The sequence below is a fragment of the Anoplolepis gracilipes genome, chromosome 11, assembly GCF_047496725.1.
Source record: "Anoplolepis gracilipes chromosome 11, ASM4749672v1, whole genome shotgun sequence".
Lineage (NCBI taxonomy): Eukaryota > Metazoa > Arthropoda > Insecta > Hymenoptera > Formicidae > Anoplolepis > Anoplolepis gracilipes.
Window position 1 is genome coordinate 254,274 of NC_132980.1, and position 26,831 is coordinate 281,104.

Sequence of the window (26,831 nt, forward strand, 5' to 3'; positions counted from 1 at the left end):
TTTTCTCTTTTTTTTTTTTTTTTTTTTATGAGGAAGCAAGAGATCGATTAAGAAAACGCTTGGAGAGAAAAAATAGTTTAAATATTTATTTCGCTCCGCGATCGACTTCCATCGCACGAGATATCTCTCTCTCTCTCCTTCCCTCTCTCTCTCTCTCTACATTAGTTAATTTAACGAGCCATTCTTATCGAAAGTTGTTAGAATGTGATCAATTAGATTCTTGCGATTTTACAAAGATTAATTCCGAATAAGAACGCAGAGAGTTGAAAAATATCTCTGACCGTTTAAGAGACAGTAGCTGTTTTTTTCCGGCTGAGAATTTATCTACCGAGTGCGTGACTACGCTAAGAGAAAAATTTAAAAAATTTATTTAGTCAAACTACACGCCGTGCTCACATATAGTTTCAATTTTACGTCGGAAAGGTAATTTAATCCTCGACACACTCACACGCGCGGATGTGAAACAAAAGGCTATATATATGTATATGTGTACCGTAATATTTTGTGACGCCAATTATGTAAAAATCAAATAGTCGAATATGATTATATTTATTAAAAAAATGTCGACATTATTTTTCGTCAATTCTTGAAATCTTGATAAAATCGTTAAGATTCTATAAAAAATACTATATTATATGTAATAGAAAAATCTAACACCATTTTTCGGAAGCTTTCCTTTATGTACCTATAAATAAAATTGATGCTATAAGAAGAGACTCGAGATCTGCTCTCATGGCTCAAAGAACGATTCTTTATATTGATATTATATACGCAAATCAGTTTTATCTCTCGCATTTGCATGGTCCGCATATAAAAACATCAAGATATACAGGGTGTCCGGTAATAACCGCCTCACCGCTCTATACAGGTAGAGCAGGTCAAACTGAGTAGAAAAGTCCTGTACCATTTTTCGATTTTCGAAATAATTATCAAGAAATTAATTAAAAAAGATCGGCGAATCCGCGCGAGTAAAGCGCGCGCGGCGAGAAGGCCGTCCCACCGCTACGCGATTACTAGGCGCGCTAGTCATACGCATTCATTTCCAGTCGTAGACTGCTCCTCCTATCATTCAATGAGCGCCTAGTAACCGCGTAGCAGTAGGATGGGCCTTTTCGCCGCGCGCTTGTACTCGCCCAGATTTGTCAATCTTTGGTAATTAATTTCTCGATAATTATTTCGAAAATCGAAAAATGGTAGAAGACTTTTTTACTCAGTTTGACCTGCTCTACCTGTATATGAGCGGTGAGGCGGTTATTACCAGACACCCTATATATATGTGTGTCAGCATGCGCAATAATTTTATTCCCCAAGTATTATTATTCGCGGCAGTCATTAATTTTTACATTTTTCTCCACTCATTATTTACATATCCAAGATATTAATCACCAAAAGAGAAAAAAGTTAACACCATAATTGTTATACATATATATGTATATATACATCTCTGACAATACACTTGTTTTGCCGGAAAACAATGCTAGCAGTATCGCAATTTCGTTCCTGTAATTTCGCTAAGTAGTTCCTCAACGATTTAACCAAATGAGTATCTGAAAGTAGCAGCAGATTATTCCACCCCTGTTGAGCTATACCCTCTTGAACTTAAGTCGCTCGTTTCTCCCAACCCATCTTTTCCACCCCCGCCCTCGAGACGTGACATCGCCCTGTGTAGTATTTCCTCTCCGTAAAACCGTAGCGATCCTTCTTAAACTTCTTACGTTTTCTCTTTGTGTCTCTCTTTTCGTCCTCGCACTACGATATTCCTACCTTGCACAATATCGTTATTCATTACTCGACGCGCGACGTTCGAGAAGCTGTCGCGTATGCCGTATGTATAGTCGTTGTAAATAGAATGGATGCAAGCGGATATTTTTAATGCTTTCTTATACGAGAAACACCGATTAAGCTTCAGTCAGACGACAATAAATCCTCCGTAATATTACGTCCTTTTGCGCTTCGGGCACTTCTATAAACGAAGTCAAAAAGTTTTACGAGCGACATGGTGTGACAAAAACGTGTTTTCTTCCAACATCGAGGAAATACATGTATCACAACGCGAATACTCACTTTTAAAAGCATTGGAGAGAAATATTTCTTTTTATAACTTTATATAACTATTAAATTAACTTGTAACTTAAATATTTCTTTTTGTAACTTGAGAAAGAAAGAGAGAGAGAAAGAGAGAGAGAGAGAGAGAGAGAGAGAGAGAGAGAGAGAGAGAGAGAGAGAGAGAAGGATGGTCACTATAAATCAATTGGATAAAATATTTCTATTTTCTCAGATTGTGCAGATTTTACAGTGCGCAATGAATCGAGTATGCATAGAATATTAATCAATCGATCAATCAATCTTTTGCGAGCGATATAATTAAAAATAAACAAGGGATAAAAATCAACTATTACGTTTTATAATTATTTTTTTCTCCTTAAAAAAAAAGTATAAATAAAGGAAAAAGTAGCTTACACGTTCTACATATAAAATCTGAATAAATTTCTAATTTTGAGCAACTCCATGCATTGTCTCGACAAAAAATCAAAAGGGCCGTAGTTAAATTAATTGGATTTTTAATTTAGAAAATGAGTGAAGCGGAAATTCGCGGGATATATACAGGCTATTATTACCGACTTCTTTTTTGCTTACATATTTATTGTTCTACCGTATCATATCTATGTTTCCAGTTACGTAAATGAAATCAATCTCGATTTCAATATCGATGGTAGCTATTTATTTCTCATCAAGTAGTTTTTTTTCTGTGTTTTAGAAAAACAAAATGACAATAATTAAATCGTTATACTGTTTGCCTAAAATAATTTTTTATTACAATTAAAAGCCTGAATTTAAAAAAAAAATATTTTTTTCCAAATAGGAAATGGTGAATAGAAGTAATTTTTGTTAATTAAAATAATCACCATTAATCTAAACATATTTTTATCTATTTGGAGAGAAATATTTTCCTTTTTAAAAATTCACATTTTTAAACTCAAAATCTCTTATTTATAAAACAAAATTATATATAATAAAATAAATAGTAAAACTTTTGCATAAAATATTAATACTATAAATATTAACACTAAATAATAAATATTAATATACTCTCTATAATTGTATTAATTTATCAAGTTAACGTGTACTAGAAATAAAAAGAAAAAATTATATCAATTAAGATATAATTACTGCAGGTTTACTGTATCAAATTGTACCAAAAATTCGATATAAAATAAATAAAAATAGCTCATGGAAATTGTATATATGTATATACATGTATTGTATATACGTGTGCCAACAATTTCGTTAAAGCAAATACATTTCAACTATTTTCGCTTTATAACCCAAGTTATTTTAATCCATCATTTTTTCGTCATTTGTGTCGAAGATATTGTTTTACGTGCTACTGATTTGTTGCCAATTGTGTAACTCGCGAACTCAAATTCCCGTTGGCGGTGACATCTGTATTGACAGTTTGATTGAAAAATGGTTGATTGAGAAGAAATAATAAATAAAAGCCAAAATGGAAAATGTAGCAAAACTAAAAATAAAACAATACAATGTATATTACTTGAAAGAATATTGCGTGATATTCACAGAATGTATGTAACAATAGTCTAATTTAATGTAATTTAGTTTATTTAAAGATATGCATCTGCATTACAAAAGTCTTTGGTTGCTTTCAAGATTTTTTTAAACTCAAATTCTATTAAATAATGTCTTTCCTCGTATTTTTCAATACATATAATGTCTCATAAACAATAATAAAATATTTAATATCAAATCTCTCTCTCTCTCTCTCTCTCTCTCTCTCTCTCTCTTTATATATATATATATATATATATGTATTAAATATTTTATTACATATATATATATGTGTGTGTATATATGTATAAAAAATTAAAAACGTTTACAAAATAAATATTCTTAAATATTTAGAAAGATCGTTATAATCTTATTATGTATTCCTCATGTGTACAAAGACTTTATGCGAAAATCCCTCGATATTTTATCTTTTTGTATAAAAAGTTCTCTAATCTGGATAGAAGTCGTCTTACAAAGAATATCTTACGTCACCACTCACGTTATAAAAAATTTCTGTTAATTCCATTGCTGGATTAAAGATGTTAAGATCGGACTTGACGTTGTGAACCTTTATTCGAGATCGCTTTTGGTCAAAGTCAATTAATTCCCAATAATTACATCTTGATCATTTTGAACCATTTGTCGTCGTGCGGTTCTTTGCGTGACTCGCGCCGGTACAGTTAAATTGTGAAATACGAAAACGGAATTACTGAAGCTTACTAAAAGGGTTTATACAACGATTTAATAGGATTATATCAGCATCAGCGTGATTAATTTTGCAAAAGTTTTAACGATTCTCGCTGACGTTTCTCGGCGTTATAAACGCCTAGTCCGGACGCACAAGACAACGATGCACACCCGGCAATATTTAAATTGTTGTATCAAATCACAATAATTTACCAGAAAATTTGTAAAATGCGTAAACGGACGATATTAAAAATTATTATCAATTTATATGGTGAGGTGTAATGTCTAAATTGACGGACGAAATGTCATTTTTATAATTTTTGAGTGCCAGCAAACTCTTAATAATTAAAAATCTCAAATTAAAAGTCTTTCAAAATTCCTACACAAAACAAAATGGAAAAAATAAAATATAGCGATTGTGACAACTCATAACTGAGCAAATTAGAGTAAAGTATTCGCTTGCGTTGATATAAAGAAATGGAGATATTGTTTAGTGTTAAAATTCATTTTTTATAGTTTAGAGATCTCTTAATATTCTCATTATTAGTAGAGTTCATATAATAATATAGGAAAGGCACCACGAGAATTTCAGTCAGCTAAGAGAGGGCTACAAACGAGTTATGCGAGCAATTTGCAGCTGCACAACCGACACCATTGCTGCACCATTAAAATTAATTAAGCTCTGTTATTGAAGGTAAGATTTGTACCGATTATACGGCTTTAGCCATGTTTAGCAAATGGCAAATGGGATACAATATGGTGGTTTGTTCAATTCGGCCGGATAATGGTGCTTTACTAATGACATCATTCGTATAAAACGTGACATGAATGAAACGTCATTTAAGAACGAAAAAGCAATTAAGTACAATGTATTTTGCAACTTGTGTAAAGATATATTATTTTGCTGTATTCTTAATATATTCCTTGATAAAGTCCTTTTCGCCACAAATTATTGAAATTTTTTATATTCGGGCGTGTTTTACATTTTGAATATTGATAAAAATACTCGTCTACTTTTTTTATACAAATATAAAATAGTTTAAGTCTTTTAAGTCTTAAATCCTTAAATGAGAGATAAATGGAAAAATACCGCTTACAAGCACTTACAATCGCTAAAATAGCAACAAATTAAAATTGCGCGGAATCCATATATTTACAACTTTTTAATATGCATTTAACTATCTCTCTGCAATCAAAAATTAAATTTTGTTAAAATAAAGTTTCCTTGAAATTAATTAAAAAGTAAGGCTTTACTACCCAATAGCATCCCTCAAGTTTAATTCACCGAAACCTTGTAAGCAAACCTTGTACTTGGAGAAAAAAGTCCATTATCCTCTTATGCAGAGAAATTTTGGTTTTCTTTTTTTCCTTTACACATCACAAATTATCTTCTAAAAGTAACTTTATTTAATCGTTTAGAATTAACTTGATGTAATTGTTTATTTTCAATCTTTTTTCACGTATATATAAAAAAACCCGATTATTATTTTAACTTAAAGTTTACGAGACATTTCTTTCGAGAGCAACTCTATACATGTATGTATGTATGTAGAGGAACGTGGGGTAGAACGGCACCGCGGGGTACAGAGTCGATATCTTTTTACAGAGATGCTACCATGTCATGAAATATGTTGCAATTATTGCTATTAGATGTCTCTTTCTGCATGCTGTTATCAGTGGTCGCAATATTTTTAGTTGAAAGTTGTTATAAATTATTTAATGGCACTTGCTGTGCTCTCCGTGACTGAGTTGTAATTCTTCGATATATTTACATAAGGTAAACAATGATAAAATTCTATTTTTTATTACCGTAAATACATTTATGTTTTAAAATGATCTTTTCTTATTAACTTCATACTGTGTCTATGTAAATATTGATTAATTATAATTTTTTATGTAATCAAAAGTAAATAAATACGTTTTGAGGCTTAATGAAATATTAGCCCACGAAATGTTGTACTTTTTATTTTTATACTAGAGAAAGAAAAAGAGTATACATAGATGCTGTCTTTCAAAATTAATACCACAAATTATTACGTTAAAGCATATTTTTCCATGTTTTAGAAGAGAAAAATATTTATTATAACAAGAGAATTGTTTTTATTTATTAATTTATAGTTATCATTTAAAAATACAAATCTATATTCTTATGTTCTATATATCATATTATAATATACAACTTTTAACAAGTTTTAGACATCAATATTAATGAAGTAAACAAGTTTTGGAGATAGTCCATTATACCCCGCATGAAAAGCATATCAGGAAAATCTAGGCTTTTACTAAATCAATAATCTCGTCTATTTAAACTATTGTTTTATAATAAACCTGTGTTTTTTCTTATGGTGGATATTCCAAAGAATATTTTTAGTAAGAAAAAGATTAATTTATTTTTTTTTATATGTTGAAAACTTGCTGAATGTTTAGGTTGGCCGTTCTACCCCATGTTCCCCTATTATACGGACCAGAATGCATCGCATTTACACTTTTTTATTAACAACGCGCTGCTTTGTTGCATTGAAGCGAGAATAGTTTTTCCCGGCTGTTATAAGTGTGGTTGACTTATAACAGAGAGAGGTAAATGTGTGTATATCTCGCTGGATAAATATCGGAGATATTTATCTAGCCGCGCGGAACGGGCAAGAAAACGTCACCGAGCGCTACAATTACATCACGCGTCCATACGTTAACGGGGCGAAAAAGTTTTAATACCGCCTCGGCTCCCAGCGGCGCTCTATATTTCCATAAACTTATTGTCGAGGCGCGAAACTCGGCTTTTTGCGAGACACGTGTTGCCTGATGTATTCCGAGCTCGAAAACTTATTTGCTCGGGAGACTATACGCCACATTTCATAATGCGCCCGCTATGTTCCCCGCGGGCCCGTAATACCACCAAGGAATCAAAATGAAGACGAGGACACGCCACCCGCCACCATCCCCATTACAAACTGCTATCGGTGCACCGCGCGCCGGAGTTTATTTCTCCTCCCCTCCCCCCTGCCTTATCGCTCATTCAACTTACCCGTCCTCGCGTAGCTTCTCGCGCGTTTCTCGCGGTTAGAGAATTCGTTGCGTGCACTTTGAGAACCGCTTCCAAACATAAATCACTTGCCGTTCGCGCTCGATTGTCCCGCGAGCTTTTATGATATCAATGTTCCTCGCTTTTCACGTACGATCGCAGCAATCCAATTTCATATCGGGGAATCACCCTGCCATCACTATGGCCAGATTCTCATTAATTAATCGGCATCAATTTCGAAATGAAAGCCGTCGGATTTAATCGACAAATCGATGTTAATGACTCGTCGACTCTTTGGCCATCGCGTGCGAACCTGAATGCACGAAAAAAAATCTGAGGAAGATTCCGGTGACGAAATTCTTACCGGACGTAAGGGTGAGCATCGTTCCCGTGGTCCTGGAGATTTATGAAAAGAAATACTCGTAAATTATAAACATGGCGGTCGCGAGAGGGCGAGCGCCAATGCAACGGTGCAACACGTCTAGCTTGATGCACGACGTGCACACGAGATTTAGGTTAGGTTAGCCTAGGTTAGATTGGGGTTGGTTAGATCATGTGGCACGCAGCGGGAGCCGGAGTCGCTTGCTCCACACGCTCGGCTCGCTCGCTCGTTGACATTTACTATCTATCACCCTAGTAACATCATAAAGCATACAAACTCGTTCGCGCTGGAACGGAAATTAGTACATAACTCCATTTTAACTCTCCTCTCACACCCCTCTCGCGTTCCTCCCGTATCTTAGGAAGCATCTAGCTAATAGCGTTGGATGTTGGATGCTACTACGCGACGCACCGTAGATGCCACTTTGCTCAAGTATACACTTTATGTTTTTGCAAAATCTGAATCTTTTACTTTTAATAATTAAGTCAAGACACACTCTTGTATCTTTTAATTCTCTCTGCCAAAGCGAGATGGACCGTGTATGTATATCTAACAATAAACGCGATATAAATCACTCACCAGGGAACTGTCGGAAGTGTCCCTAACCGATTTTAATGAGCTTTGGATATGTTGTAGAACATAAAAAAATATTACACCCATATTTTTTTTTAGCGGCGTATCTCAACATTTAGAGGTTGAAACAATCCTTCGAAGAATAACAAATTTTTCGTTTTTAGCGAATATCTTTGAAATTATAGGACATATGAAAAAATGTTTTATACGAAAGTTTTATGGTATTTTGTACTCTTTACAATAGTATAATTGTATTTTTCAAAAATGTCAAATTTTTTAATTTACCCCATCCCCATCCCTTATTTTGCAAAATTTAAAAAATTTTTTAAAAACGAAAATTAAAGAGTATCCAAAGTCAAATTTATCCATGTATAATAATATGTGGGTTCCACGAATCAATTTTGAGAAAACAAGATGATAATTTCATGCTATAGGCGCTGCGCTATAAGTTGTGTTGCGTTATTTCTTTAGTTGCGACACATTCAATAAAAGCCTCTTGTGTATATATTTATGTTGTGCATATATATGGGAACATAAAAATAGATTAATCTTAATGACATAATACGCAACATATTAGAAAATAAATTAAAGAATAAAAGAAATAGTAATATTATATTTCACATTTGCATATATAATTGTAAATATAAATTTATATAATTATTAAATATAATTTAATATATATAATTTAATTTAATGAGTTTATGGATTAAAAAATACTATAAAATAAAAATAAAAGAAGGAATAGAAAAAAAGTTAAAATATCAAAAAAAAGAAGAAAGAAAGGAAGAAGAAAAAGAGGTTGAAATTATTACAAACGTAATTTCATATGAATAAGAATTTTTTATTAGGCAGAACTAAAAGAATACCAACATTTGTTGCATGGGTAAGGAAAACTGCTAAAAACCTTAATAGTATTCATCAATAATTTAAAAACACATCTTTTTAAAAGAAATTAGTACAAAATTTGTTCATAAATATATGTCTTACATTTATAGCACATATTCATTACAAAGATGATGTTCATAGAAAAAATGTGTTATGCAAAGCGATTTTTTACACCAAGAACAAGTTATTATTGCTGTTTCAACACAAATATCGCATTTTACTTAAGAATTTTTTTTAAAACCAAATTCTACTGGTGTTTCAAACTCTGTTGGTCTATTCTGTATGTATCCACTTTGAAACCACGCATATTTTAATAAATTTTGAAATCTGGGCGACAGAGGTACGGGTGGGGTAAATTAAAAAATTTGACATTTTTGAACAATACAATTATAATATTGTAAAGAATACAAAATACCATAAAACTTTCGTATAAAACATTTTTTCATATGTCCTATAATTTCAAAGATATTCGCTAAAAACGAAAAATTCGTTATTCTTCGAGGGATTGTTTCAACCTCTAAACGTTGAGATACGCCGCTAAAAAAAATATGGGTCTAATATTTTTTTATGTTTTAGAACATATCCAAAGCTCATTAAAATCGGTGAGGGACACTTCCGACAGTTCCCTTGTCAGATGTGTGAAAACGTATATACTTACATTATCACATATCTCCAAAAGTGTTTTATTTGAAAAAAAGATATCTTGTAAATTTCACGATAAATATAATTTTTTTATTTTTAATTGATATATATTTTTTTTAAACCATAACTTTAATAAGAAAGACGAGCTTGAATAGTAAATAAAATAAATTGAGATTTTTTTGTACAACGCATTTTTTATGAGCATGTGAATTTGTTTTTTTTACTTTTTGTAGGTCTTACACTTTCAGCATCTATATATATATATATGAAGTAAAATATGTTGGTACGTTTGTGTGACATTTATAATAGAAAAAAAGGAGATTAATTAAAAGAGAAAATATAGAATGCGAATCTTACACAAAGTAAATATTTTTGAAGAGTAGCAGCAAAATCTAGCAAAATTTATGGAAAGAATCAGTTATCGTGTAACGTGTAGATATAAATGTTTCGTTACGCTTCTTACAGGCAAAAAAATATATGAATAACGGAAACGTTACACCTCATCATTAGTGGCCAATACATTACGATCCATGTAATCATGCCATATACAACGTGTTTAAATATGCAAATGTAGGTAGCTACAGTTACATTATCCGTACGGTGTGCTCTAAATTCGGCCACCAAATGGGACGGTTAATTAATAACTATATGTGGTATAATAATTGGCCTCCTTAGCTTATATATATACATATATAACATATATATACATATACATAAAGGATCCAACGTAATCGACCGTTGAGATAACTGCTATTTTCAGAGATAATTTGGCAAAATTCTCTGCGGTCTTTTCCAACCCGCTAAACGAGTGGAAAAATTGCTCTTAAATTATTTATTTACGCGTATTAGCGATAATCGCAACCGCCTTTAAATATAACATCCATCTAACGAGCATTTTCCCAAACAAGGATAATTATTCCTAAAGAATGTTCAGCTTGTGAATATTTGATGGAACCCTTTAAAAAAATCGTAACGAGAATCAAATTACTTAGTAAGATTATTTGTTCTGTTATTTTGTTTCGTCACTTTTATCTTGCTAATTTTGACATTTTATTTGATATAAATATTTTCTCTGGCTGATTTTTGTATTTTTAAATAAATCTCGTAGATGTTGAGTTTAACATCTGCAAGTTGTAGGATCGCTTTATATAATTATTATTTTTTATTTCTTATATTTGTAAAATAGATAAAAAAAAGGAAAAATTGTTTAAAATTTTGGCATATTTTTATCGCCAAATTACTTGAAGAATTTATTAGATACAATACATTTACAGATTTTCCTCTTTTTAACAAAAAATCCGATTATTTGAATTTGCGAAATATTTTATCAACATTGAATTATAACAATTTCTTTATTATAATTCCTGGTATATATTTAAATTTTATTCTACGTAAAAGTAATATAAAAATTATCAAATAAACTTCTCTTGTTATAAAATTTATTAAATAAATGATTAAAAACGTTCTGTCGTTATAATTCAACGATTAATTCAATCAAACATTTATGAAAATTTTTAATTAATTTATTATAATGTCTATTACAATCCATTATATGTGTGTCTATTATAATAAATCAATTGTGTCAGTATAGTATCCGTTTTTTCCCCCATATGTATGCATACAGACATTGTGTATGAGAGAAACTTATACAATGTATATAAAATAGTTAAAATAGCAATTGTAATAACACAATATCATAATAATTATTCGCAATTATATTTATAATCGCTATCAATTACGATAATTAATATTAAAGCTGGTATTACAATACAATTAGTACTTTGATAACCGTTTTCCCGATGGCAATTTAATACTAATTACAGCGTAAGGACACAATGGTTGCCAATATTGTTGTATGAACAAACAAGTTGTTTATCTAGATTCGTTTGTTATATACGAGATATTATTAAATAATTAAACATATTTGTAATGTGTCTTTTCAAAGAACGTTTTCGCCGTCCATTATATGTAGAAAAGTTTTTTCGGGCGTTTCAAACTTGTAGGCGAACAATTAGTTGGATAATGACGTTTTAAGGATACCTAGCAAAGTTGCGCGTAACGATAAAAAGGGCAAACAATTTAAGTTTTCGCCAATAGATTCGGTTTTCACAGCAGAATATGCGATCACCAAAGTTTCTCCTCCTCTTAGTCCGAATTTATTCAAACATACAGAAATAATCACACACTTGGGCGATGTAAGCTAGAGAAGTGAGCTGAAAAGCACGCGGTGAATATGGAGTAACCAAGCGGCCAACAAAGCTTTTGAACAAGCATCGTGGCACGCAAATCGCATTACGAACGAAGATTATAATCGTTCGCACGATATACATACCGCGTCACGTACGTCCCTCGGGCGAAAATCCCAAAGTATTATTCTTCTTGACGTTTACGCATTCGTTGACTTTTGCGCGCGCGGTTGTGTTGTGCTCGCAAAAGCAGGTGCAGTAACGCGAATCATTTCCGTCACATGTCAGCGCATGTAGCACCACCGGCTAGTTGAAAAAACACATGCTTCTTTATATTATTAAAATAAAATTATGCAATGAGAGAAACCAACGACACGCACGCGAAATTGAAAAAAAATTGTTAAAAAAAGAAAATATTTAAGAAAAAAGTAAAAATCTTTCTAATAAACGGAAAGTTACTTCGCGATAGCAGAAATAACTTTAAATAATAAAAAATGCTCTTCCATAAAACAATGCCATTAATCACTCAAGTAGCACATATTTGTTTCAAAAATGTTTCTGCGAAACGTTTTAGAACCGCCTTTTAAAAACGTTTCTGATTGGTTAAAATGTCTACTTAAAAAACGTTAAGGGAAACGTCATTTTCTAACAAAAAAAAAAAAAAAAAAGTTTAAGAAACTGTCAAAATACGGTTTTTTTCCTTTATTTGTAAAAAAATTTGTTTATTCACAAATTCAATAAAATAATGCATATATGGATTATAATCCATCTATTTTCATCATGTTCTGAGTCTCTTGTCGAGATTACATCAGAAGTCAAACTGACAAAAAAGACATAATTTAAATTATACTTTTAGTACCTGTTCTTTTAGGCTTTATACAGGGTGTCCGGTCGCGACCGCCCCACAGCTCAAGGACAGATGACAGATAGAGCATAGAGCAAAGTCAAACTGAACATAAAAGTCCTCTACCATTTTGCGATTTGCGCAATAATTATTAAACTATTAATTATAAACGCAAATCGCAAAATGGTAGAGGACTTTTATGTTTAGTTTGACCTGCTCTATCTGCCCTTGAGCTATGGATCGGACATCTTGTATACATGTTATGAAAACTTGAATACGAGTTATAGTTAAGTGAACACGCCACGTAGCGGCAAACAAAGGAACACGTATATTATAAAATAGATCTTTTTTGTCTTGTCGAAAAGATGATCAAAAAGACATCTTTTCGTCGACTAAAATTAATTGTGACTTTTAGAAGACATTTTTTAAAAAATGACTTTTTTTGTAGGTAGAAAGATATTCTTTTAGACATCTTTTAGCCTTGTCAGAAAGATAACTTAAAAAAGACATCTTTTCGTCATCTTTTAATTTTCTGTGCTATCTGGGGATCGTCTTAATAAGTACAGTCTTAATAATATGTATATATATATATATATATATATATAATTTTGAATTAAAAAATTAATTTTCTTTCTATTTATAGAAACGTAAAAAATACGTTTCTTAAAGCATGATTTTAAAAATATTTCTGTTGAAACGTTTCTTATTGGTGCTTGACGGTTAAAAAATATTGGATACGTTTAGAAAACGTTTATAAAACGAACATGTGCTATCTGGGCAGGTTATAGTCATGAAAATTAATTAAATTAATGAAAATTATATTAATTGTTATTTATTAGTCAAGCAGCATTTTAAGTTTTAATTGCACTAATTTTACCTTCTGATTAAATTTTCAGCAAAAAATTCCGTATATTGTTTCGTCAACGGAAACTTTCTCGATCAGTTTCGTGGGAAGAAATGACACGAGTAGATTGCAATATCCGACTGTTGTGCGTGTATTTCTAGAATTTGCACCGTCGCCGTCGCCGTCGCCGTCGCCACCGTCGCCGTCGTCGTCGTCGTCGTCGTCGTCGTTCGCTCGACGGAATTACCCGTGTCGCATTGCAAATGATTCCAGCTGCCTTCGTTTAGCGACTAGCGGAGGAAACAACTTTTCACATCTTAATGCATAGCGCGCGTCCTCTCCGTACGACGTATATATTGTCACGACGATGTAACTCATTTATAATCATAAAGCTGGTAATTCGCGCGTGCTGTATAATTCAGGAATATTTTACTACCGGCGTGCGACGGCGCTAACTAAATAACGACCCGGACACGGGCATTACTACGGATCGCTCCCACTTGTCTCGCATCCCTTCGATTTGGTTGCATTTCTCCTAGTAATAGCGCCCATATAATTTATAAGCTGTCCCATAAGTACTGTAATTCCATTTACAGTCCCTTTGATTAATTTAGAACTGATTGCTCTCTCGCAACCTTCTTTCTCACTATAGTAACAGTAATTAGAAGAACATGTAATAATATAAAGAATAAATGATATTAGATTTATTTAACACATATCCGCCTGCCCAATAGAAAATATTTTAATACGAAATAATTATTATTATTAGATAACAAATCAATACAATATGTTTTTACTTTTCGATACAAAACATAAACGGCTTTTGCCAAAAAAAAAAAAAAGAAAAAGTGTAGAATTCTTTAACTACAGAAATTTTTATAGACACACAACACCCTATTAATACCCGACAAAACCATCTGCGATACGTTTACAATAGCCACCGTACTTTAATGTTCCGCGCGTATCGGCGCGTGTGTGTGCCTCTTCCGAACATTTGTCTCACGTAACTTCCGTATAGCTCATAATCCAGGAATATCTCGCCTATCGTTCCGGACGCGGAAGATAAATACAACGACCGGCTGCTGTGTTCGTTGGATGCATTACTCTAGTCTCTGTGCAGGTGTTCCTGGAATTTGCATTACCGACCCGACTACTACTATTACCGAGAGTGAATTTGTTCGCTCACCAACGTGTTGCACTTGCATCTGACGAAAAGAGGAAAGAGATAATACGCCGCTTCGATATCGCGCGCAGGATATGATAATAATTAAATGGATAATTCTATTTTAGATGACGATGACATGGCAAAAACAATCGAGCTTTCTTTCATTCATGCGTCACATGTTAAGCCTCATCTACAATAGCCGTAGAACATAAGGTCGCAAGCAAATTGACCAATGACAGTCAAACATTTTCGAAAATGCTTGACTGTCATTGGTCAATTTGCTTGCGACTTTACGTTCTACGGCCATTGTAGATGACCCATTAAACGTCCATCTAAATCCTTCCTTACGAATATTAATATTGAAACGTACATAAACTGCGTGTGCGTGTGCGTAAAAAAGTAAATTTAATCCTATTACACATATATTTGAATATAACGAGCATTATATTATTGAAATTTATATTATTATAAACGCAGGTCTATAATGCATCCTTTCTACAATCCATTCTTTTAAAATCTACAAGAAATCATTACAATTTAATAGGTGGTTTGCATGATTTTGAAAAACAATTGCATTTTATAATTTATATATAGTTTTAAATGTAATTGTTTTTTTCGTAATTTTTTAATGCAAATTAAGCAAGAAAATCAATAATAAAAATTACATTATTTGAAATTGTCGAATACGATCCGGAAACGACCGAGTCCTTTCCAACGCGATGTGACGTCACAGTGCAATATCTGCATTCGGGGAGACGCTAATAGCGCTAAATAGCGTGAAATAGCGTCGTCTCAAACATAACCAATATATACAGTGACAACACACTATTTTTATTTATTAAAATATCCAGTTATTGTGAAAATGGGCAAAGGTCACACGTACAAAACCTGTTTTGTACCTCTATGTAAAAGTACAACAATTAAAACACCCAATAAATTATTTTTCTTTGTACCTTAAGATCAAGAATGACCGAATATCGCAATACAGAATACAGAAAATAAACGTTTGAAACTATTGTACTGTGACGTCACGCACTCCAACCAATCAAAATCGTTTTCTCACAATTTAAATTTTATTAAATTCTAATTTAATTTTTTAATACCTTCCTATTAATTAAAATTTAAAATTTTCTTATAAATAAATTTATAATAATATATATTTAAATTACATATATAAAAAAATGTATTTTTTTAAAATACAAACTCCCTATTGTGTAAAACTATATAGCTAAAGAGACACAAATGATTGTCGAAACATTCCATGTTTTTATAATGTTAAATATTATTTAGCAATGCTGTATGTCATTTGACAACAATTTATTAACAAGCTTTAATTCTATTAAAATTATATTATAATATAAAATAAGAAAGAGATATATATTATAATTCTTTTTAATAAATATTACATAAAATTCTTATTATTTTACATTGTAACAGAGTGGTTTTTTAACACCTAAAATATTGTAGTTTCTTTAAGAATGAAACAAAAGTATAAGTTATACGATTTAAAAAATCGATGATTTTAAAATCTCAAAAGAGATAATCTCGAGAAAAGTGTTGTACTATAATAATAATGTGTGTCTTTGTTACTGAATAATTGCCTTTTAAACATCCTTAGACATTTGTTATATTTTTAAAAGTAAACGGAAATATTTTAAATGATAAAGACACATCAGGACCCTCTCCCACCATCCTGTGCGTTGTATATTGTATTAATCTATATTCTATCTATATTATATGTTATGTATATTACGAAAAGATTATATTGTATACATTATAAAATGTTACATGTATATATAAATATATTTTTATATTATGTACATAGAAAATGGCGGATTTAAAATGACGGATTTAACAAATTTGCTGACTTCTTTATTACAAATAACATTTTAATGCTATGTTCGATTGCACTAGAATCAAAATCTTCCAGAATAGTATTTTGATCGAATAATGTTGTCATAAAGAATGTGCTATATTAGACTAAACTAGACTCTCTCTTAATTCGAATAGATCGAAATTTGACAATTCCGTTATATTTTATATCAGCAATTCTCAGAGAGAAATTTTTAAATAATTAACATTTTCGTAAAATAACTGCCATTAAATCTATATTATATCATTATTCGCCAATTTTATTTCCAAATTTTTTATATCATATTTGATGTTATCAACCTTAGAAATTCAAACAAAAACTTTTGAATTTGCAATATTGTAATGAAAAGTCGCCATTTTAAAACTATTGATTGAGTTTTATAAACACCATACAAAATTTCGTGACTATAAATCTCGAAATTTCAATAAAATTCATTTACGCGTTTAAAAGTTATTAAAGTATAAAATAATACATTTATTTTATAACCACTCTGTACATCAATTATTGTATTTAATAATATTATGTTGAATTAAAAATACGATATACGTATATATTATATTACCTTTTCGAGATTTTAAGGGAATTAACAAAATAATATCTGATCTAATTATAACATATTCAAATTTGTCACGTGTAATCGATAAATATCATATGTTACTTGTTTACATGTGTATCATTATGTAACGATTGTAAGGGTACATTTCCGGTTTAAGCGCAGTAAATTAGCTAAATGCTGAGAAACTATTGTAGTAGAACAAGATGCAGGGCAGCGATTTCTCACAGCATCATAAACTTGACAGCTATGTAAGGAAGTTTATTTGCAAGAAAATGTTGAGTGAAGATAGATGTCGTTTATTTATTAATATACAAGGCGATCCAAATTTTAATTTACGCGTTAAAAACATTTCACACACAAGTTAAGTGAATAATATAAAATAAAAATATTAGTTATATTTACATATGTAATTTAAATATTTCTTAAGATTTTTTCCTAAAAAATGTTTATGAGAGATTCGTTCAGAATAAATTGCAATAACTTATTAATATATAAATTTGCATATATTTTTATAAAAACAGAATGTCTTTATTAATATTCTGACATATTTATGAATGAAGGAAATAGAACATACGTTTATGTACAATGTTATGTTTTTAAACTATGCATTTGTGTACAAACTGTTATTTTTCAATATATTTTTTCACATTTCTATATTTTCTCTTAATTTTTTACCGTGAATTATTCTTGCAGTTAAATTATTCTTTCCTTTTATTTCTCTGCTTATACATCACAATTTTCTTTAAATAAATTATTTAAAAAATTAGAAACCTCTACTTTATATAATATTTGTTTATTTGTTAAGTAAAGAATATTGCATAAAACACGAACAATTTACTTTTTCTTTGAAAGCTCTATTTTTCCTGATATTTTTAATATATTTTATTTATTTCTGAAGATTACGTCCACACTTACACAGTCTATTTAAAAGAATATTTATTTGACATTATAGTAGGAGATTTATTCTTCTTCTTGGAAAAAATTTTTGCTTGTTTGTTCGCGCGAGTCTGTATATTCTCGCCATTTATTTTCATATTTTAGATCGCGTGTAACAAAAGTGACAGACTAGACTATTTACAGACGAAGTCCTTTGTCGCACCTTGTAAGGTGCGTGTGTATCGCGATCTGCGTCACCTGACGACCGCCCTTGCGGCTGTACGAATACACGCGCGTCTACCTCGATGAAAAGATAATTGCATATTTAATTTATCATTCTTTAAACTTTCATATCGCCAAAAAATGTGATAAGCCTTCGGCAACCGTTATTGATAGACGGTTATCACCGATCAATTTTCCATGTCAGTTTTACATTTTCGATATTATTCTATCAACTGTCACATTACTTGATGTTTAGATTTTAGATAATGCTCCATTTATAAAAAAAAAAAACATGATAAAAATTATACCAATTAATCAATTGGACAAACTTATTAATATAAACATTAATAATTTTATTTATATTTTCTGTTAAGACCTTTTTATTTGTATCATTATATAAAAATTGATCATTTGAATTATTGGAATCATAAATACGGTACAGTGCAAAAATTACACTTAGTTTCATAAATCTGAGAATAATGGTTGGACAGCTTTTAATCACATTTGCAGATATGATTAAACAAAGTACAGCGGAAATAAAAATGTCAAAATGATGGAGAAGAAGAGAAAACCAGTGATATGACATATATTTGTATAAAATAATAACGCGCGCGCGCGCGCGGATGTGTGTGTTTGTATGTGCGTGGTGTGTGAACGCATAACGAATGTAACGTTTATTATGTGCAGACATAATAATGAGAAAATATAATGAGGCATTCTCTCTTTCTCTCCCCCCTCCCTCTCTCTCTCTCTCTCTCTCTCTCTATCCTCTTCCATCTCCCCTTCGTTCCCTTTCCCTCCCTCCCCCTCTCTCTCTCTCTCTCTGCACACGAAAGCACCATTATATAAGATAAAAACTTAATTAAAGTGGTTTGTGCGCGTAATTTTGATTATCATAAGGGCTATTACGCACTCACATTGAGTATGAAAAAAGTATTATTTTAACTGCAACGTTTCCCATAATACATTCAGGCATTATGTCATGTAAATATTGTATTACTATAGGTTGAAGAGCAGGAAATATAACAGAGCGCGAGAAAATTAGAGAATATATGGTGATAAATAAAAAATTCTATTGTGTAAGTTTTTCATGCAATTCATTAACCAGAGAACGTACGTACGGACGATAAATATACTGATTATACAAAACTTGTAAAAATTTATAAAATGTATTCACATTACATATGAATCTGTTTTGAGAATGACAAAATTTTAAAAATATTAGTAGGAAAGGTTATAAATTTGAAAATTTTTTTACGGAAAAAATACTCTTATGAAAGATTATCTTTACACAAATAATTTTTAGTGTGTCAACAGAACTTATTGTTGATTAGTGCGCCAATTTTTTGCATAATTTGACATAATCTTGTTGTAGAAAACAAACAAAGTAATATCTAACAAGAAGGAGACTTAAAAATTAATTAAAGGAATAATATTCGCATTTTTCTTAGAAAAAGTGAAATTTGGAAAAATAAAATTATCCATATATGTATAATTATATAAATATATAAAATTATATTTATATGTGTTATATATAAATTTGTATATACATATATATATATATATATACATATATATGCATAGAATATTGTTTAATCTAATCTTACTTTTTCTAAATAAAAAAAAAAAAAATAAAAATGCACGCATTAGTTTTCGAATTATTTTTTTCATTATTCTTCTTGTATTATTTTTCTTGCATAAACAAACAAAGAATATATATAAAAAAAGAAAGAACATATATATTGGATAGATAAAAGATTCTTTTACATACATATATACCGAGAGAAAAAGATCCATATATAATTATAAATGTATTTAAATATATATATTTATATATATTAATTAATATGTATATATATATATATATATATATATTACTATACTACAATATTTTCCACGTATAATTATATATATTAATTATATATTAATAATATATATATATATATATATATATATATATATTCCGATTCAAATACATATATATTCTACTATAATTATATATATTTAAATACATATATGATTACATATGGATCTTGCCGGTATGTATGTAAAAGAATTTTTTATCTATCCAACTGTCGCATGACACCAGATTTGAAGCTCGTTAATTAAACCAGGAAAACGTGTGCGCGCGCGCACACGTGTCACATCAAACAGCAAAGAACGAAGAAGCCATTCAAAAACGCAACACATTCTCATAACATTTGAAAAAATTCTTTACATGATATATTATGGGTACCATCTATATACGTCGCCAAGATAGCTCGCTTAATGCGCGACTCTGAATTAACGCTAAAATAAAAGGAATATAACGTAAACGTCAAGGCTTTGTTCACCCGGCAATCCATTGATAAATTAATCACAAAGTCTAACAGCAGAAACGTGGGATACAAATCCGAAATGTGCGACAGATTTTAATATGATTTTGCGAAAATATTATAATTATTTATAATAATTATATTGAGCAAAGTAAATTTGAATAAAGAGACATTTTTTTATAATAAATTACAAATTTTATTCTATTCACTCGGCAATTAGTATCGCCAAGTTTTACAAGTTTCCACAGTGGTACGCCTTTTTTCATTGCCCTTTATCCCTCTCTCTCTCTCTCTCTCTCTCTCTCTCTCTCTCTCTCTCTCTCTCTCTCTCTCTCTCTTTCTCTTTCTCTCTAGTATGACACGACTGCTGCATAACCGATCGGATTTCAAATTGCGCGTTTAAATTTCCGTTCCATATGGTACGAAAACTGTCGACTGCTCGAAAAGGTATGCAACGAATAGCTATATGTGAATTTTCCGCAGGCGGATATTATCAGTGACCGATCGAACGACCATCCGAGTGTTGCTCTATTTTTGAGATCCCTTCCTCCCTATTTTATATTTTTGCAACTTCATATTAAATTGCTGTCAATGTTTGAAGTAACAAAATATAAATTGAGCGATCTAAATAGTGACACTAGTCGGGTAACACTCAGCCATTTTGCGTTTAGGCATGACAAATCGCTCAGTGAATCCTCGCATGCGAGAGGGATTAAAATTGATGCTGAACAATTCACCACTTATCCGGTGCGAATTCACACTAATATAATAGCGTGCGTGTGTGTATATTCCAATTCCATATGTGACTATATATACATATATATAGACATGGTTATTTTTTATTTCCTCGCGCTAGTATAATATTCATTTTCGAGCGCAAAGGCAAGATTATATATATACAGGGTGTCCCATTTTAATTCCTCCAGTCGAATATCTCGAAAACCAAGAAAAATGTTTCAGTCAAAAGTTGTATGGTTTTGAGGGAGCCATAAGATGGTACCATTGGTCTGACCTTGAAGAGTCATTTGAAGGTCACGTGAAGGTCACCTCAATTTTTTTAAATGGCACCCCTATTTTTTGTTACATTTCTTGCAGCTGACTTTGAGAGCTTTCCAAAACACTATGATAAAATGTTTTTTCATTAAACACTTTTCGAGTTATAAGGCTTCAAAGTTGCAATATTTTGACATAATATATGTACAAGATATCTCGTAAAATATTCATTTCTCGATTATCTTACCCTAATACTTTTATGCACAGGATAACGAAACAAATCAATTGGCGTAAAGAAAACATAGTTATTTTTTAAGAAAAAAACTGAATTTGCAACTAGCAGTTACACATTTTTACTTTAATATAATTATGTGTCTTAATTACGCCAATTGATTTGTCTCATGCATAAAAGTAATAGGGTAAGATAATCGAAAAATGAATATTTTACAAGATATCTTGTACTTTATGTCAAAATATTGCAACTTTGAAGCCTTATAACTCGGAAAGTGTTTAATGAAAAAACATTTTATCATAGTGTTTTGGAAAGATCTCAAGATAAGCTACAAGAATATGCAAAAATATATAGGGTATTCCATTTAAGAAATTCAAAATGACCTTCACGTGACCTTCATGTGACTCTTCAAGGTCAAACTAATCAGCAGGGTGTAGCAACATCGTTAATTTAATTTTTAAATGTCAATATAAAATAATGAATATTATTTCTAAATATTAATATTAAAATTTAGCCTCTGTTTCTAAGGTAATCATCGACAATGGCATCGCATTACATTCATGACTTGCAATTCGAAATTGTTCTCCTACTTTTAATCTCAATCTACTATATCTACTATAATTAGTTTATTCAACTTTAAGCAATCGGATCACTCTCTTTTGAAACTATTCAATCTATATAGTTTTATAATTAAAAGCTCTTTCTTTCTTTGAAGTAAAAGATGGAAGGTAAAGTGTTTGTTTACTGTCTGTGTGTTTGAGATACAAAGTGAAAAAACACTGAATTTCTATACAAATTAAACCTATCGAAATTCTTTAGAATACATAAGCTAGAGAAAATTAAGGAACAAAATTTCAATTCGAAAGTTAATAATTATGAACAATACTATATTTCAAAGTAAAGTTTGTTAATAAAAGACTTTATGTAAGACTAATCCTTTCCACTGCGGTTCTATTGAAATTTCCTCGTCATAATTCTGCAATTATATGTGGAAAATATTGTAGTATAGTAATATAATTTTTATAATCGTGGACCATGTTAACATTATAAGAGAAATCGCATAATATTTTTACTCAATAATATTATAAAGTACATAAACATATGCACATATACACGTTTTATATTTTACAAAGGGACAAAGTAATATTATTTTGATGCACAAAATACAATCGTAATCGTTAAATTTACAATTTGCATATTAATAAACATTTTAATTTCACGTATATACTGCAACTTTAAAATGTTGTAAGAGATGATGTACTTCTTTCATATAATTTGTAATTATGTCAAATTTTCTCTCTGCATAATATATTTGATGTACAAACACACGAGACATACGATACACGTGTATAGATAATACGCGAATAGAGATGACTAATCAACGTTCTCTGAGGGGGAATCACGGCGTGTCGCGTGTCGACGAGCTCATTGATCCGTAGCGGAGACAGAGCGGGGGGCGGGGGGGGGGGGGTTTCGGTGTCGCGCTCTCTGTAGCTGTAGCTATATAACGACTAACGACGACGATGATGAAAAAATACATCGCTGATAGCCTCGCCATTGGTGCGCGCGCGAGCTCAAATCGGGACAAGCGTTTTGCACCTCTGAACCAGAAAATTCGATACGCGTCGCCCCATGTATCTCCCCTCTCTCCGTCCCCCCTTGGCGCTAACGCGAAAAACGCTGTGCGCCGCTAAATGTATCAAAATTTGAGATCGGAGGAGAAAAACTACAATCGCCGCCGGCGCCCGTCACCGATTTTTTCATGTATGTATGTATGTATGTATGTATATATGTATATATAAAAGTCGGATCATACACGTTTCGCGAGCGCGCCAATTTTAATCTTCGGAAAATTGCCGACCATGTCCGCGATTGAGCGGTAATCCCCGGTAACACCGTAACGTAGAAAGACTAACGTGCGAACGCGCGACCGCGATATGAAAGGCATATTGGGCATAGCTTAACGAAATCCGAAGCTCGGGTCTCGAGCTCTGCATAGATACGAATATATTGATGACTCGAGATTCGTCGCCAGTTCGATCTCTAATAGAGAATTTAAAGGCGCGATTATACGCACGCGTGGAATATCTTCGCAAGCCCATTGTTTTTAACCTTTTTATATTAGGATTTTTCCTCGACATTTTTTCACCGAGGAAAAAATCTGCCCCAAATAACCTCGACAATCTATCCATTAGTCATCGCCATAGTGCGCCGATTCTGGCAAACCCTATATATACAGGGTAGGCCGTTTTAATGTATGCACTGTAATGTCTCAAAATCCATAAGTTTAAGACAAAAATGTTTTAGACAAAAATTGTATGGTTTCGAGGGGGTGCATAAGAAGGTACCATTGGTTTGACCATGAAGAATTATTTGAAGGTCACATGAACGTCATGTTGAATTTTTTAAATGAGACACCCTATATATTATTGCATATTCTCGTAGCCTATCTCGAGAGCTTTCCAAAACAATATAATAGAATGTTTTTTTCTTAAATATTTTTCGAGTTATGAGGTGAAAGTTACAATATTTTGACATCAAATACGAAATATCTCGTAAAATATTAAGTTTTCTTTCGATTATCTTATTTTAATATTTTTTAGCACATAATAATAATAATCATAAAGAAAATACATGGTTGTTTTTTAAAAAAATCGAAAAATTACTATTTTACGAGATATTTCGTATTTGATGTCAAAATATTGGAACTTTCAAGCCTCATAACTCGAAAAATACTTGATGAAAAAATATTTCATTATAGTGTTTTGGAAAGCTCTCGAGGTAAGCTACAAGAATATTCAAAAATATATAGGGTTACCCATTTAATCCTTTGAGTCACGAATTTTTCTAATTGTCGGTATTTTATAAAATTTGGTATATAAGGATTTTTGGGGTCGCTGATTACGAATCCGTTGTCAGATTTTCAAAATTCAAGATGGCAGATCCAATATGGCAGACAAGATTTTCAAAATTTTACTTCCGCCATATTGGATCCCTATATTAAATTTTGGAAATTAAATTTTTTTTTCCTTTAGATTCAGATTCTGCGATCTAAAAAAACCTTCAGAGAAAAAATTTAAAAAAGAATACAACTGTTACTTTCTATTTAGAATAGAAAATATTGTTTTTTATATACTTTTTATCAAAAAAAGGAGAATTTAACAAAAACAACACGGTGGAAAATTCTAAAAAAATTCTGAAAAATACTTTAGAGTGTACTAAGATTATAAAAAAATTGCCGTATTTATTGTCATAATAGATTAGTAGAAAATGCATTTTTTCGTAAAAAAACACTAATTTTGACAGTTTGTTTATATATAGTATTTTTGTAATTAACAATTAATGACTGTTCATATTTTTTTTACACTTATTGATGTTCTAGAGACTCTGTAGAAACAAAAAATCCGGTATTTGTTGATAAAAAAGTAGTTAAAACAATAAAAAACTAGGAAAAAAGGTGGGTCTCTGGGTGACTCGCTGTGACTCAAAGGGTTAAGAAATTCAAGGTGACCTTCACGTGACCTTCAAATGACTATCCAAGGTTAAACTAATGGTACCTTCTTATGACCCCCTCGAAACCATACAACTTTTAAAATAAAAAATAAGAAAGTTATTTGGGGCGCACACTTAAAATGGGATACACATATACTAAAATAATTAAATTATTATTAAAATTGTTCATAAAATTAAATTTACATGACATGAATAGAACAATTGTTTTTCTTGAGACAAAAGCTTTAAAAATCTATCTTCAAATTTTGATGTAGCAGCGTTCGATTACTTCTATGTAACGGCCATTCATACAGCTTTCAAAAGTGATATCGAGCTCAAGCAAGCTTTTCGCCCTCGATGAGGCCATTAACTTGGCGTGATTTTAAGCGATCGTGAACGTTGAACGCGCGCGACGTTTCGCGCTGCGCGGCTTACGAGCCGCAGGACAAATACGACCTTAAATACGAATTGCGTGTGCGGTGGGTATACGGTCGGCGCGACTGCCTCGTAGGCTCTAAAGGTCTTTTAATTACTCGTTCGCCCGATGTCACGCGATCCGTCGATCCGTAGCGAGTAAGTCACGTAACCAACGGGGAAAGAGAAAGAGAGAGGGGAGAATAGAGGACGCCGTTAAACTTTGGACAGCCTCGGTGGTGGCTGCCACCGTCTCGTTTTACACGAGCGATCACACCGATAATTCGACGCCCTTGTTTGGCGAGATACTCGTTCATTCCCGTCTTAACTGAAGTCGTTCCCAGACTCGTGTATATTCCCTTTGCGATGAGTCTATTCTCAAGAGACCGCTGCTCTCGGAGAGCAGCCGGCTGAGAAGATACTTTAGGGTGTCCCCGAATACGTCTCCTGGCACTCGTATACGAGCAGTCCCAGTTCTGTCAATTCGAATTCTAACGATAGTTATCCCGAGGAATACGGGATAGATTCTTCCTTAACGTAAACTTTGTATCAAAAGTTTTCTCATTATTTAGTGTAAAATCTCTTTATATACTTGAAATTTTAAATGAAATACATAAATAAAGTTGTTGAAATATGCAGTGATTTCAGAATTTGTTTATTTTGTTATTAATTAATTATTAATTTTATCCATCCTTATAAACATTATTTAAATTGTTTTTTTTTTAAATTGTCAAACAGCTGTTATTGTTAATAGTGTAAAGCAAGTATCTCATTTTGTGGAAATTCTTTATTGTTGAAAGTTTATATTTTTAATAATCCTAGACTTCTTGATAGCCTAAATCAATAATTCTGACCATTAAACAAAACAAAAAAAATTAAACAAACTAAGACGCCAAGTTTACGCTGTGTCTTACTGTGTTCGCCCATGATTTTTTTAGCATTTCAGATTTTAAGCATTTGAGAGTGTCACAATAGTTCTACAAAAAATTTTATACGTAAAAATGATTAAAATATTAATCAAATTAAATACTGCGGCCCTATTTCGATAGTTCTATCAATTTTGA